The sequence below is a fragment of the Tamandua tetradactyla genome, chromosome X (assembly GCF_023851605.1).
Source record: "Tamandua tetradactyla isolate mTamTet1 chromosome X, mTamTet1.pri, whole genome shotgun sequence".
NCBI lineage: Eukaryota > Metazoa > Chordata > Mammalia > Pilosa > Myrmecophagidae > Tamandua > Tamandua tetradactyla.
The window spans coordinates 39,309,337-39,324,918 of record NC_135353.1 but is presented as its reverse complement, the minus strand read 5'-3'; positions in this window follow the sequence as shown (position 1 = coordinate 39,324,918).

Genomic DNA, 15,582 nt, shown 5'->3' with positions numbered 1-15,582 from the left:
TCATCTATTTGTTTTACCCAATATTGAAAGAGGGATATTGAAGTTTCCAACTATTATTTTCACTTTCTCCCCTCAATTCTGTCAATTTTTGCATCATGCATCTATGGATTCTGTTGTTAGTTCCATAAGTGTTTACAGTTTTTAAATCTTCTGAATAGATTTGTCATTATAAGATATCCTTCTTAATATATGTTTTAGTTTTGGTTTGCTAAGGTGCTCCAAGCAGATACCATGAAATTTGTTGGCTCTATGAGAATTTATTCACTTACAAGCTTATAGTCTTGAAGCCATGAAAATGTCCAAATCTATGCATAATCAAGATGATGCTTTCTTCCTGAAGACTGGTTGTCAGTGATCCTGGTTTCCTCTGTCACATGGCAAGGCACATGGCAGCATCTGTTGATCTATCCCTTCACTTCCAGGTTTCTTTGCTTTCATATTCTTGCTTCCATGGCTTTCTCTCCTCTTCTCTCTTCTCTTCTCTTCTCTTCTCTCTGTATTTATCCATTTTATAAGGGACTCCAGTAAAAGGATCACAACAAACCCTAGGCCAAACATTAACTGAAGTAAGCTAATTAAAAGGTTCTATTTACAGTAGGTTTACACCCAAATGAATGGATTATCTTTAAAATCATGCTTTTCTTGGGAACATAATTTCAAACCACCACAATCTCTAATAAAAAATTCTGTCTAAAAGTCTATTTTCTCTGTTATTAGTATAGCCACTCCAGCTTTCTTTTGGTGGCCATTTACATGCTATATCTTTTTCTAATTTTTTTTTTACCTTCAACTTATTTGTATCTTTGAATCTAATTATGTTTCTGATAGACAGTATATAGTTGCATTATCTTTTTTCCATTTGACAATCTTTACTTTTCACTTGGAAAATTACATTAATGTAATTACTGATCATTAGTATTTATGACTATTTTCACTATTTTTTTCTATATGCCATTTTTTGTTTATTCTTCTATTCATACTTTATGTTAAGTAGCTTACCATTTTAATTCTATCATTTCTTTCCTGTATATTTTTGCTGTTTTATTAACATTCATCATATAGATTGCCATTAGCATGCTAAATTAGACCATCACATTTTAGGTTACTACCAACTCAGTGTCAATAAGCTACAAAAAATGTTAGTTTTACATAGCTCCATTTCACCCACTCGCCATTTCTATTTTTTCTTTTTCTCATGAATAGACTGTACATTTTATTTATTTAACATTTCTTGTAATTTCTGGTTGCAACTGGAAATTTAAAATAATAAATTAGCAATTCTGGAATCATATTCTTTCCCCTTCTCTGATTTATTTTGTTGTTGTAAATTGTTTTTGTTGTTTGTTTGCTTAGTGTCTTTTCTGAACTAATTCTATAAAGTCTATTTTCTTTGTCATGGTGGCCACTAAAGTTTGAGTTTGGTTAGTATATTGGTCAGTTAATAATTGAATTGAAAGTTCCCTAAATGTTTGAAACCAATAAATTTCCCAATCATTCCTGGGTGCTTTGTGTGTTGAGGCACACTTTAAATAGTTAGCCATGAAGTTGACAACTTTGCTTTAGCCTTATTCCTGCTTGCACAGAATTACATGGTCAGCCACTGGTTATAAGTAAGGATCTTCTCAGACCTTTATATATTATGGCACAGTCCATTGTGTGTACACAGTCCCATACATATCCATGACCTTCTAGATTTCCAGGAAGATGTCAGAGTTTTTTAAAGTTCCTAAGGCTATTTCCTTTCCAAGCTTTTCTTCTTGACTCTGTTGGATAACAATATTTTATCCAACATGAAATGGCACCCACTTCCTTAGGCAACTAAATTGTTGAACAATTGCCTGGAATTCTTTTTGTCAAAGACCCCTAGGGAAACATTTTTCATACTGCATGAACTGTTCAAATAGTGACATTCTTGCTAATAGGATCTTTCAGGGAAAGGTCACTGTTGTAGATAATTTCATGTGTCAGTTTGGTGTACAGTTGTTTGTTCAATCAAATACTGGCCTGGCTGATACTATTAGGATATTTCATGGACTTAAAACATCAGTAAGTTGATAATGTCTATGGCTGACTGCATCTACAATCAACTGAAGAGAATGACTCCAATAATGAGAGAAATCGCAACCACTCAGTTAAAAATTTTAAAAGAAGTGATGATTTCAGCAGTCAGAATGGAAAACTGCCATCTTTACTTCACCCAATAAGCTTCTCCTGGTGTATTCTTGGAAAATGTTGGTCTGAGTTCTCAGCTTGTGAACTACCCTGCAGAATTTGGACACTCTCATCCCCACAGTCATGTAAGCCAATTCCTATAACCAATCTCATTATATATATATATATATATACATCTAATATTATATATATAATATAATATATTTTATACGTATATAATATGTATATACTATTGGTTCTGCTTTCTTAGAGAACTCTGATTAATAAGGATTTTATTACTGAGAGTGGTTCATGAGTACAGAATAATAAGGATGAGATTGCTGAGTGGACTCAAGGGTTTTCAGAAATGATTGTCTAATCTGATTAGATTCAAAAGCTTTAATTACTCTTGATTCCAGTAATCAAGGTGGCAATGATAGTTCCTGTCATGAATTGGCAATGGAGATATGCAAAATATCACTACTGGATATGGCTCCTTAAATGCTTATAAAAGGCAAGACTCTGGGTGTCAGTGTTTTTGACAACTTAACTGAGTTTTATGGAGTTAAAAAGTATAATGATGTTGGTTGGTTGTTCCCAAATATGCTGGATACAGTTGTAAAATAAAAGAATGTGCTTAAGACTTCAAATTCCCAACTTAAGTGCCACATGAAGGACATGAAAGTTCTATGTATACCTTGAAAGAAGATTCTATTTTGTGTAGCCACAGATTTGACATTTCTGAAAACTAGGTCCAGGATATCATTGTGCAGGAAGCTGAATTATAATGTAAACTGAACTCCCAACTGTCATGGTCAGGTTCATGTGTCAACGTGGTCAACTGGTGGTACCTGTTTGTCTGGTTGGGCAAGTGCTGGCCTGTCCTTTGCAATGATGACATTTCATAGAATTAAATCATGATCACCTCAGCTGCATCTACAGCTGATACCATTTGTAATCAGAGTGTCTTCTGCAATGAGTGATGCTTAATCTAATCACTGGAAGCCTTTTAAGGAGAATTCAGGAGAGACAGCTCTCTTCCTGCTTCAGCTGGTGAGCCCCTCCTGTGAAGTTCATCTAGACCCTCCATCAGAATTGTCAGCTTCACAGCCTGCCCTGTGGATTTTGGACTCTGTGTTCCCACAGTCACATGAGACACTTTTATAAATTATATATTTGTGAGTGTTCTCTGTTGATTCTGTTTTTCTAGAGAACCCTAAATAATATACCAACCTTCCAGGATGTCTCCTATTAAGGTGAAAGTATTGATCAGAAAGGAATGGGATCCTGGTAATTGGATGAGGTCATATGGGTTGATAATAATAATGGGGTAGATTGAAATCCTAGACTTAACTGAATCTTTGTCACATGAACATTTAAGGTCTGCCTTGAGAAACTGGACACCAGGACCCCGGCCTGTCTTGAAGAAGCAGATATCAAATTTCCATCTGAAAAGATTAACCCCTGCTGGCCTGTAGTCACCTCTCCTGAGGAAACAAAGCTCACTTCTCCTTCTGAAGAGCTTAATCCTATTTTACCAGATGAAACTACAAAGCAAAGCTTAGAGGTCATTGGTTTGCAAGACACATCCACTCATTCTTCCCCCTACCACCAACCTACTCTTCTTTCAGATCTATAATTAGACTGAAAGTACCTACAGCTCCTGAAAGGTAATGTATAAAGTGTGACCCTAAAGGACGTACGCTACACTCAAAAAGAAGTACATGATTTTTTTTATTTATATAGACAGATATCAGGGGAATATGTGTGGGAATGTATATTAACTGAGCATGATAATGGTGGAAGGAACATAAAGTTGGATTATGCTGGATTTATTGATATGGGCCCTCTTCTAGTCTGCTAGCAGCCAGAATGCAGTATATCAGAAAGAGAATGGCTTTTTAAACGGGGGCATTTAATAAGTTGTCAGTTTACAATTCTATGGCCATGAAAATGTTCCAATTAAAGCAAAACTATAAAAATGTCCAAAATAAGGCATCAACAAGAGGTCACCTTCACTCAAGAAAGGCCAATGAAATTCACAGTTACTCTTTCAATTGGAAAGGCACAATGTGAACATGACAACATCTGCTACCTTTCTCTCCAGGATTCTTGTGCCATGAAGCTTCCCCAGCATGTTTTCCTTCTTCATCTCCAAAGATCTCTCACTGTGTGGGCTTTCCTCATGGCTGTTGTCATTCTGAAACTTTCTCCAAAATGCTTTCTTTCTTTAAAGGATTCCAGTAAACTAATCAAGACCCACTTGGAATGAGCCCCATGCCCATGGAGATAATCCAATCAATTTTCCAAACTACAGTGCTGGGTAGAGATCAGAAGAAATGGCTGTCTCAAGATTGGATTAGGATTAAAATATGACTTTTATAGGGTATATAAATACTTTCAAACCAGCACAGGCCCACTAAGCAGAGATTCTAAGTTCAATGTTGAAAGTTCGAGGGGTTAGAAAGGGTTCTAACTATTTGCTGGGGTGGTTGGCTGAAACATGGACAGAAAGGTGGCATATATTTCCTGAAGTAGAAATACCAGAACAACCCTCATATAACGTAGATGAGGGTATCAAAAGGCTTAGAGAGATTACAATGTTAAAGGGGATTTATTTCATAAGACATGCTCACTGGCCCCAGGAATGTCCAGAAGACATACCTTTCACCAGGACTGTGAGGAATAAATTTGTGAGGCTAACTTCATTATCACTGAGGAGCTCTGTGGTTGCTCTTCCCTAAAAGTCAGATATTGCTATGGAAACTGCGGTCATTGAACTGGGATCCTTAAACCTAATGGGAATAATTGGATCCCAGGTTGGAAGAAGCCATATGGCAACATGTAATAAAAAAAGACAAGGTGGGTGTGGCTATCATAATAGGCAGCAGACTCAAAGCAATAATCAAAATAGTCTGACTTGCAGAGACCTTTGGTGTTTGCTAGGAGATCACTGAGTACTAATAAAATAGAATTAAAATAGAAGAGCAGTATATTAAATTCTTACTTGGTCTGAATAATTGGAGGAGTTCTAGGTCAAGTAAACAAAAGTCATACTTGAAGTACACAAACCCCTTAGGCAAAGTCATAGCCCCTTAATCTATTTCCAGACATGAGACTGTATTGACTTGGATTCCCTTGAATGAGGGGAAGGCTAAATCCCTTTGGGGAAAGACCATGATACACTGCAAAAATTCATACTGTTCATCATTCTCCAAGCCTTTTCCAATGAGATCTAAAAGCCTTTTACCAGGGTGACTGTATGTTGAGGAAAAGGAAATGGTCAGACATTTTGGGGATTTTTAGACACCAGCTTGGAAGCAACATTAATTCCAGGAGACCCGAATCATCACTGTGATATGCTAGTCAAAGTAGCAGCTTATAGAGGTCCAATGATCAATGGAGTTTTAGCTCCCTCTGAATCCAGTGGGTCCCTAGACCCATTCTGTGGTTATTTCCTGAGTTCTGTGATGCATAATTTGAATAGACATACTCAAAAAACTGGAAGAATCCTCACAATGGTTCTCTGACTTCTGCATTGAGGGTATTATGGTAGAAAAGCCCAAGTAGAAGCCACCAGAACTGCCTCTACCTAGGAAAATAGTAGATCGAAAGCAATACCACATTCCTGGAAGGTTTGCAGAGATTAGTGCCACCATCAAGGAATTAAATGATGCAAGGTTGGTGATTGCCACTATGTTCCCATTCAACACTCCTATTTGACCTATGCAGAAAGCAGATGGATCTTGGAGGATGACAGTGGATTATTTTAAACTTAACCAGGTGGTGATTCTAATTGCAACTGCTGTTCCAGATGTGGTATCATGGCTTGAGCAAATCAACACATCTCCTCTGTGTCAGTTTTCTAAAGCTGCTGGAATGTAATATACCAGAAATGAGTTAGCTTTTAACAATGGGAATTTATTAATTTACAATTTACTGTCATTAGGATATGAAAATGTCCAACTCAAGGCATCAGTAAGATGATAACTGGATTCTGAAGACAAGCTGCTGACATCTGAGGCATCTCTGTCAGTCACATGAGATGACACATTGGTGGTGTCTGCTCCTGGGTTTCATTACCTTCAGCTTCTAGCCTCAATGACTTCCTATTTCTGCTTCTGTAGATCTTATCTTAGCTTCTCTAGAGCTTTTTTTTTATGAGCTCTCTGGGAATTTTCTGTATCTTCTCTGAAAGGACTCCAATAAAATATTTAAGACACACATTGAACAGGGTGGATAATATCTCAATTGAAATAGCCTGAATTAAAAGTTCCATCTACAACACATCTGCACCTACAAGAATGGATTAAAATAACATGATTTTTTTCTGGGATGCATATCAGCTTCAAACTGCCACACCATGGCACATCTATGCAGTATTGAGCTTGCAAATAATATTTCTCAATTTATGTCACTAAAGACAACCAGAATCAGTTCACTTTCAGCTGGCAAGGCCAACAATATATATTCACTGTCCTAATTCAGACATATATCAATTATCCATTCCTATGCCATAATCTAGTCTCCTGGGACCTTGATTGTCTCTCCCTTCCACAAGACATAACATTAGTACATTATATTGATGATATCATGTTGCTTGGATCTAGTGAGCAAACTAGCAGCTACTCTAGACTTTTGGGAAGGCATTTGCTTGTCAGAAGATGGGATATAAATCCAAAAAAAATTAGGGTCCTTCAACCTCAGTGAAATGTCTAGATGTCCAATAGTGTAGAGTGTTGAGATATTCCTCCTAAGTTGGTACCTCTGGTACCTCCTACAACCAAAGAAAAAGAGGCAAAATATCTAGTTGGCCTCCTTAGATTTTGAAGACAACATATTGGTTGTGTTATTCTGGCCCATTTACTCAGTGACCTAAAATGCTGCTAGTTTTGTGTGGAATACAGAACAAGTGGAAGCTCTGCAACAGGTCCAGGCTGCTGTGTCAGCTGCTCTGCCACTTGGGCCATATGATTCTACAGATCAAATGGTGCTAAAACTTTCAGAAGCAAATGGTGATCCTATCTGGAGCCTTTGGCAGGCCCCTATCATAGAGTCATAGGGTATAACATTAGGATTTTGTAACACAACCTGCAATCCTCTGCAGGTAGCTAGTCTCTTTTTGAGAAATAGCTTTTGACTTGCTACTGAGCCTTAATAAAAACTGAATGCTTAACCATGGGCCACCAAGGTACACTGAGAACTGAGTTGCTTATAATGAGCTGAGTGTTGTCAGACTCACCAATCCATAAAGTTGGACATACACAACAGCACTCCATCATAAAATAAAAATGATATATACAAATTAGGTCCTGAGCAAGGCTGAAGGCACAAGTAAGTTACATGAAGTGTCCCAAATGCCCATGGCCCCCACTCCTATCACATTACCTTCTCTTTCCAAGCCTAGAGCTATGGCCTCTTGGGGGAGTTCCTTACAATCAGTTGACTGAGGAAGAGAAAACTCAGATATGGCTTACAGATGACACTACAGTTTACACAGATAGGACTTGAAAGTGGACAGCTGCAACAATGCACCTCCTTTCTGAGGTATCCCTGCAGGACGGTACTGAAAGAAATACTCCCACCGGGCAGAATTTTGAGCAGTACACCTGGTTGTTCATTTTGCTTGGAAGGAGAAATGTCCAGATGTGTGTTCATATTTTGGTTCATGAGCTGTTGTCAATGGATTGGTTGTATGGTTATGGACCTGGAAGAAATGTTATGAGAAAATTGGTGACAAAGAAGTGTAGGGGAGATGTATGTGGATGGACCTTTCTGAGTGGGCCAAAAACATGGATATACTTGTGTCCTATAGGAATGCTTACCAAAGGGTGATTTCAGAAGAGGAAAATTTTAATAATCAAGTGGATAAGATGACCTGTTTTGTGGATACCAGTCATGCACTTTCCTGAGCCACTCTGTCACTGCTCAATGGTACATGAACATAGTGACCACCGTGTTATAGATGGACATTAATCATGGGCTCAGCAACATGGCCTTCCGCTCACCAAGGTGAACTGGACCACTGATGAGCATCCATATGTTAGCAGAAGAAACCAGCAATCAGTCCCAAATATGGTACCATGACTTGAGGTGCTCAGCCTACTACATGGTGACAGGTAGATTACATCGGACGTTTTTTCATCATGGAAGTGGTCACATTCTATTTAACTGAAATAGAAAGATATTCTGGGTTTGGCTTCCCTGTACAGTGTTTCTACCAATACTAACAACCTGTTCACGTAAACAGAATTTCTTCTCCACCTTCATGGTATTGCACATAGCATTGCTTTTGATCAAAAAACCCACTGCTTGAACGAAGTGCAGAAATGGGCACATGCTCTTGGAATTCACTAGTCTTTCCATATTCCTCATTATCCTGAAGCAGCTGGACTGATAGAACTGTGGATTGGCCTTTCTAAGAGTCAGTTACAACACCAGCAAGATGGCAGTATATTGCAGGGCTGGAGCAGTTTTCTCCAGGAGACTGTGCATGCTCTGAATCAGCATCTATTCTATGATATTGTTTCTCCAATATCTAGGATTTGTGGGTCCAGGAATCAAGGGGTGGAAATGGGAGTGGCAGCACACACTGGTATGCCTAGTGATTCACTAGGAATATTTTTTTATTCTTGCCCATGCAACCTAAAGCTCTGCTTGTCTATAGATCTTGATTTCTAAAGGATAAGTGCTCCCACCAGGAGAAACATCAATAATTCTATTGACCTGGAAGTTAAGGCTGTCACCTGGTTACCTTGGGCTCCTCATGCTTCTGAAACAACAGTTGAAGGAGCGAATCACTCTACTGGCTGGAATGATTGATCCTGATTATCAAAGGGAAATAAGGCATTAAACTGTAGATGTAAAGAAGAGTTTGCCTAGAATACGTGAAGCCTCTAGTGTGTCTCTTAGTACTACCATTCAGTGTGAATATGTTTTCAATGGAAAACTGCAACAACCCAATCCAAGCAATACTACGAATGGTCCAAAAACTTTAGGAATGAGGATTTGGGTCATCTGACCTGGCAAAGAGCCATCGCCAATTGAGGTGCTTGCTCAGGGTAAAGGAAATATGGAATTGGTGGTGGAAGAAGATAGTGATAAACATGACCTATGACCATGTGACCAGTTGCAGTAGTCAAGACTGTAATGGTTATGATTATTACCTCATTGGTTTAAGCATGCTTGCATATATATATATATATATATATATATATATATATATATGTGTGTATGTATGTATGTATATATAAAACTACCTTTGTTTTCTTCCCTATTGTATCCCATTATCATGACATAAGTTGTCTTAGATTCATGTCCTAATATTTAAGTTATAGGATATCAAATTTAAGAATGACTATTACAAAAATACTTGACCCTAACCTGGGAAGAGTTAGTGTAGTTTGCAGTTGTACACCGAACAACTGTATTGTTAGGTGAAAACACAACTATTATTACTTTTACTTAGAGGTTAAGTATGATTTAAGAATGTGTGTATGGCTGCCAAGTTGATAAGGGGTACACTGCGATGGTTAATTTAATGTGGCAACTCAAGCAATTTAAGGTGTCCAGTTGTTTGGTCAAGCAAACACTGGACTGATTGCTACTGTGAGGATATTTTGTAGACTTAAAGCATCAGTAACTTGATGGTACTTATGGCTGATTACATCTACGGTTAACTGAGGAGATTACCTTTAACACTGATAGAAGTCCCATCCAATATGCTTAACTCTTTTAAGGGATAAATGATAATTTGAGCAGTTGAAAGGGAGAATTTCAATTTCTACTTTAGCCAGCCATGATCTCCTGGGGAAATTCATAAAGAGCCTCCATCAGAGTTCCCAGCTTGCAGCCTGCCCTACAAAATTGGACTTGCTCATCCTATCCATCACATGAGCCAATTCCTATAAACAATCTCATAATATTTACATTATGTATATAATGAAACAGTTCTGTTTCCCCAGAGAACCCTCACTAGTACTACTAAGGTGATGAGGAGCAGATGAGAACAGGGTAGGTTACAATGTCACAAAGTTTGCCATTCTTGGTGATACTTAGCTATTTTTCTTGCATGCCCCTGTATTTCCCAAACACTATGGTTAATATTTTAAAGCAATGAAAGAGTAGATTTGACAATTTTTGCTAGTGTTCTCATGGTTTTTGTGGAAGAATCCATTTTTGATGGTCCTTACTTTACCATTTTCTTTGACTTATCCTCACCATTTAAACTTTACCTCTTGTACATATTAGTATTTTCAACTGAGCAACTTGACAAGTATGCTGTGGATGTTTTATGAATATTTAACATTTTCTTAATATTCTTATGACATTGATATGAAATATGAAATTGTCACTAGGCTGCTTATTAGCTATAGAATAAATATTTATTTGTTCAAAATTTGCAAATGAGAATAAAAAACTGAGGCTCTTTTATAAATTTAAATTAAAATGGCGCAATTTTCACTAACATAGCATCTTACTGCAAGGCTGAATTTCCAATAATAGGTTTCCAGTTGTGCAAAATTAAATTTTTAATACTTGTAACATGAAGTCTTAAAAAATGGTTAGGAGAATTTTATGCTCCAACTACCCCAAGAGATTTTATTAAGAGTTAGTGATAGCCAGATGTACTAGCTACAAATCAAAATACAATCTATTGAATAGCATATTCTCTGTGTAATCTCAAAAAAAGAAGGGGTGATTCTTTTCCATGAAAATATAAAATGTCATTAGAATCTCTTCCAGACCTGTAAATCCATTACATATTCAATTCTAACATTTTGAACTATGAGAAAAAATAAATATTATAAAATAAAAATAAACTCTATTTTTGAGATACTGTTGGAAGTGTTGAATTTGAAAGTGAAAAAGAAAATACTTTTTAGTAAGCTAATAACTTCAGTGCCACAAAGGCATGGATCTTCAATGAAACTGATACACACACACATATTCATAGTATGCATTCATGTTAAAAATGGATTCAAACTTAAGTGAGAAGCGGCTATATTTCTGGCCTTGCTTAAGTCTTACAGAAAAAGAGAGGTTTACCATGAATATGTTTCCTGTCAAAACACCACACATTGCAGTGCTACAAATAGGAGTAAGGCATCCTGTATTGACTACCTTCTTTTCAAGACAGATGTCCACTGAATGATATGGAGGTGCCCATTCCTTCCATTGTACTCCTGGAATGAAATTAAGTGGGAATATTAGCTATGAAGGTAAGACATTGTAAATAGAAAAAAAAGGAAAGTGCCTGAAATCTGTGAAAAATATTTTTTTCCTAAAATAAGGATTTTATTTTTACTATAAGGGAAATTAAGTGTTATCAATAAGGAATTTTATAGAGAAACATTCATATTCACCCTTAAATATAATCAATTCCAAGCATCATTCTAAGGTCCTTAAAAGCTTTTATTCTATGCACCAAGATTTTTGTCTTTGGACACCTTCGTCTCATTTTTACCACCCTCCATACTCTTTCAACTCTTTCAAATTGATTTTTTCCCCCACCTGATAGAGAAAAATATACAGACGAATTATCTTAACTCCAAGGTGCTTGGAAATTATTGTTTGTCTCTTCCAAGGGCACTTGAAACTTGAAAAAATCCATATTTAATGGTGGAATTTCTGAAATCAGAAGCCAGCATGTGGAGAAAATAGGTTTCTTCAGGTAGTTCCATCTCAAAACTCATCAAATTTCAGCACATAATTTATCACCCACTACTGAAATCATAAGAACTTATAGGTTCCTAAAGGAATGGATATTTTCACCAAAGTTATGTGTATATTGTCCCCAGGAAGTTATGGAATGCACAATCAGCTGGAATGGATAAATATGTGGGGAATTATTTTTGGAGTCTGATAAATGTACAATAAAATAATATTGTTTCTACAGCATGAGCAAAGATTTTCCCTAGAATTTTCTAGAATTGATTTCCAAAGAAAATAAGTGCATGTGACATTTGTCAAATAATTTCCCCAAATGTGTGGAAAACAAAAGGGTATTAAATAATCACTTGATTTTAGAACAAGTATTAAATATTTTAAAGTTTAGTCTTTAAGCAACTGCAAAAATGATTCATTTTTCATGACTCCATGATAATATCAATGGATCCAAAGCATAATAATAAAAGAGTGACCCCTATTTCTGTTCCAGCAATTGGTAGAATCTTTCCCATAGAAGTATGCTTTGCAAACTGTGCACTATATGGATGAATATTTCAAAAAAAATTTCAAAGTCCTATCACAATGCTAATTAAATGTCTCTATAATTTAAAAATGTAAACTTTCATATTTTATTAATGTCATGGTTATCAATATATAGTTTACTTACAGTAAAAATCACTCTATTAAAATATAGTTTGATAGGTTTGACTAATTTACAACTATGTTTATTAGCTATATAAACATGATGGTCATATAACCACCATTGAAATTAAGATACATAATTAATTATTTTCTTCATTTTAAAATGTTCCCCTTTAACTTATAACCTAACCTACCAGTCTCTGGTCTGATTTTTGTCCCTATTATTTTACCTCTTTTATAATGTCATATAAGAGGAATCCTTTTATATCTTTTTGTATAATTTTTTTGTGTCTGGTTTCTTTCAGTTAGCATAATGCTTTTCAGATTCATCATTATTGTTTGAATTAGTAGTTTATTTCATTTTAATAATGAGTAGTGTTGCTTTTTATTGATGTACCACAGTTTGTGTATCAATTCTTCAACTGAATGGTATTTGGATTATTTCCAGTTTCTAATGGGGTTATAAAGTATAGGTCTTTGTGTGGACATATGGGTGGGACTGGGGGGTGGGGAGTGTGTGCATGTGTGCAGGGCTGGCTAGATGAAGTTGTGGTTATGCGCAGGGCAGGGTGGTGGGTTGCAGGGTGAAAGTGTACAGGGCATTGGTGCCTGGATTTGCAGGTAGACAGGACACAGTGTGAGTGTACATGGGGCAGGTAGGCAGGGTGAGGTTGCACAGGTAATTATGGTGCCTCGGGGCTGGGGCTGGGTGCATGGGGGTTCAGAGGGTGGCAATAGGTTGCAATTTGCAAGGGGCAGGGGGTGGGGCTCAGGTTCATGGGGTGTGGGGGTGCACGAAGTATAAGGGGCAGCACATGAGTGTGGTGCATTCAAAGAACGCAGCTTGGCTTACTTCTTAATCGCTGCTTCCCTGTTCATATACTCCTGAGGGTTCTGGGCTTCCCTTAGGAAAGGGGCACATTAGGCTCTTTCTACTAGCTGGATGGTCTCCAGTTCTCTGCAGCTCAATTCCTCATCTTTTTCAACCAGTCCCTTCCTATGTAGTGTAGAAGACCCTCTCATGTCATTGTACCCTGGAATCGCTGTCCCAGTGGTTTTACTAGCACTTCTGTTTTAGTTTGCTAGCTGCCAGAATGCAATATACCGGAAATGGAATGGCTTTTAAAAGGGAGAATTCAATGAGTTGCAAGTTTACAGTTCTAAGGCCGAGAAAATGTCCCAATTAAAACAAGTCTATAGAAATGTTCAATCAAAGGCATCCACGGAAAAGATACCTTGGTTCAAGAAGGCCGATGAAGTTCAGGTTTTCGCTCTCAAGTGAGACGACACATGGCAAACACAGTCAGGGCTTCTCTCTCGGCAGGAAGGGCACATGGCGAATATGGCATCATCTGCTAGCTTTCTCTCCTGGCTTCCTTTTTCATGAAGCTCCCCGGGAAGCGTTTTCCTTCTTCATTTCCAAAGGTCACTGGCTGGTGGACTCTCTGCTTTGTGGTGCTGCAGCATTCTCTGCTTTCTCTGAGTCTCTCTGAGTCTCCCATTCTCCAAAATGTTTCCTCTTTTATAGGACTTCAGAAACTAATCAAGACCCACTCAAATGGGTAGAGACATGTCATCCCCTAATCAGTTTAACAACGATCTTAACTAAATCATATCAACCAGGGAACTGATCTCATTACAGTTTCAAATATACAGTATTGAATAAGGATTATTCTACCTTTAAGAAATGGGATTTATATTAAAGCATGGCTCTTCTTAGGGGGCATACTTCCTTTCAAATCAGCACATTCCACCCTCTGACCCCTAAAAAAGACATGCTTTTCCCATATACAAAATACATTAATTTCATAACAATATCAGAAATCCTTAAACCTATCAGTAGCAATACCGTATTCCTGGAGGGATTGCAGAGATTAGTGCCACTCTTAAGGACTTGAAAGATGCAGGGGTGGTGATTCCCACCACATCCCCATTCAACTCTCCTATTTGGCCTGTGCAGAAAACAGATGGGTCTTGGAGAATGACAGTGGATTATGGTAAACTCAACCAGGGAAATGATCTCATTACAGTTTCAAATATACAGTATTGAATAGGGATTATTCTACCTTTAAGAAATGGGATTTATATTAAAGCATGGCTCTTCTTAGGGGGCATACTTCCTTTCAAACCAGCACAACTTCTCTAGCTGTTTCTTTGAGCAAGGGTGAACTCGGCTATCCTATTCTCCCATCTTCCCAGAATTTTGCCCATCACTACTTCTTGGTAAAACAAACAAACAAACAAAATAAAAAACAGAAAATTAGGATTGAAAGGAAATTTCCTCATCATTATAATGGAAATATATGAAATTCCACCACTAATATTATACTAAATGGTGAAACATTGAAATTATTCCCCCTAAGATCAAGAACAACAGAAGCATGTCCACTGGCACTACTGTTATTCCATATTGTACTGAAAGATATAGCCAGAGAAGTTATGCAAGAGAAAGAAATAAAACAGACATCCAAATCGGAAAGGAAGTAGTGACTCTTTCCTTATTTGCAGATGACATGATCATCTACGATGAAAAATCCACAATAAAGCTACTGCAACTAATAAAAATGAATTCAGCAGAGGATACAAATCCTCACGCAAAAAACAGTAGCATTTATGTATACACTAGTAATAAGCAATCTGAAGAGAAAATCAAGAAAAAAGTTCCATTCTAATTGGAACTAAAAGAATGAAATATCTAGGAATAAATCTAAATAAGAATGTAAAGGAGTTGTGTATAGAAAACTAAAAAATATTGCTAAATGAAATTTTTAAACACCTAAATAAATGGAAGGAAATTCCATGTTCATGGATTGGAAGACTAAAATTGTTGTTAATACATCAATTTGACTGAAAGTGATTTTACCAGTTAATGAAATGACAACTTTCTTTGTATCAATTGAAAAGCCAATAATTAAATTTATATCGGAGGAAATGGACCTTGAATAGTCAGCACCACCTTGAAAGAAGAACAAAGTAGGAGTACCCATCACTTCCTGTTCTTAAAACATAACACGTATCTACAGTAATCAAAGCAGCATGGTATTGGCACAAAGATAGACATATAGAAAAATGGAATGCAATTAAGAGTTTGGAAATAAATCCTCACATCTTTGGCTAATT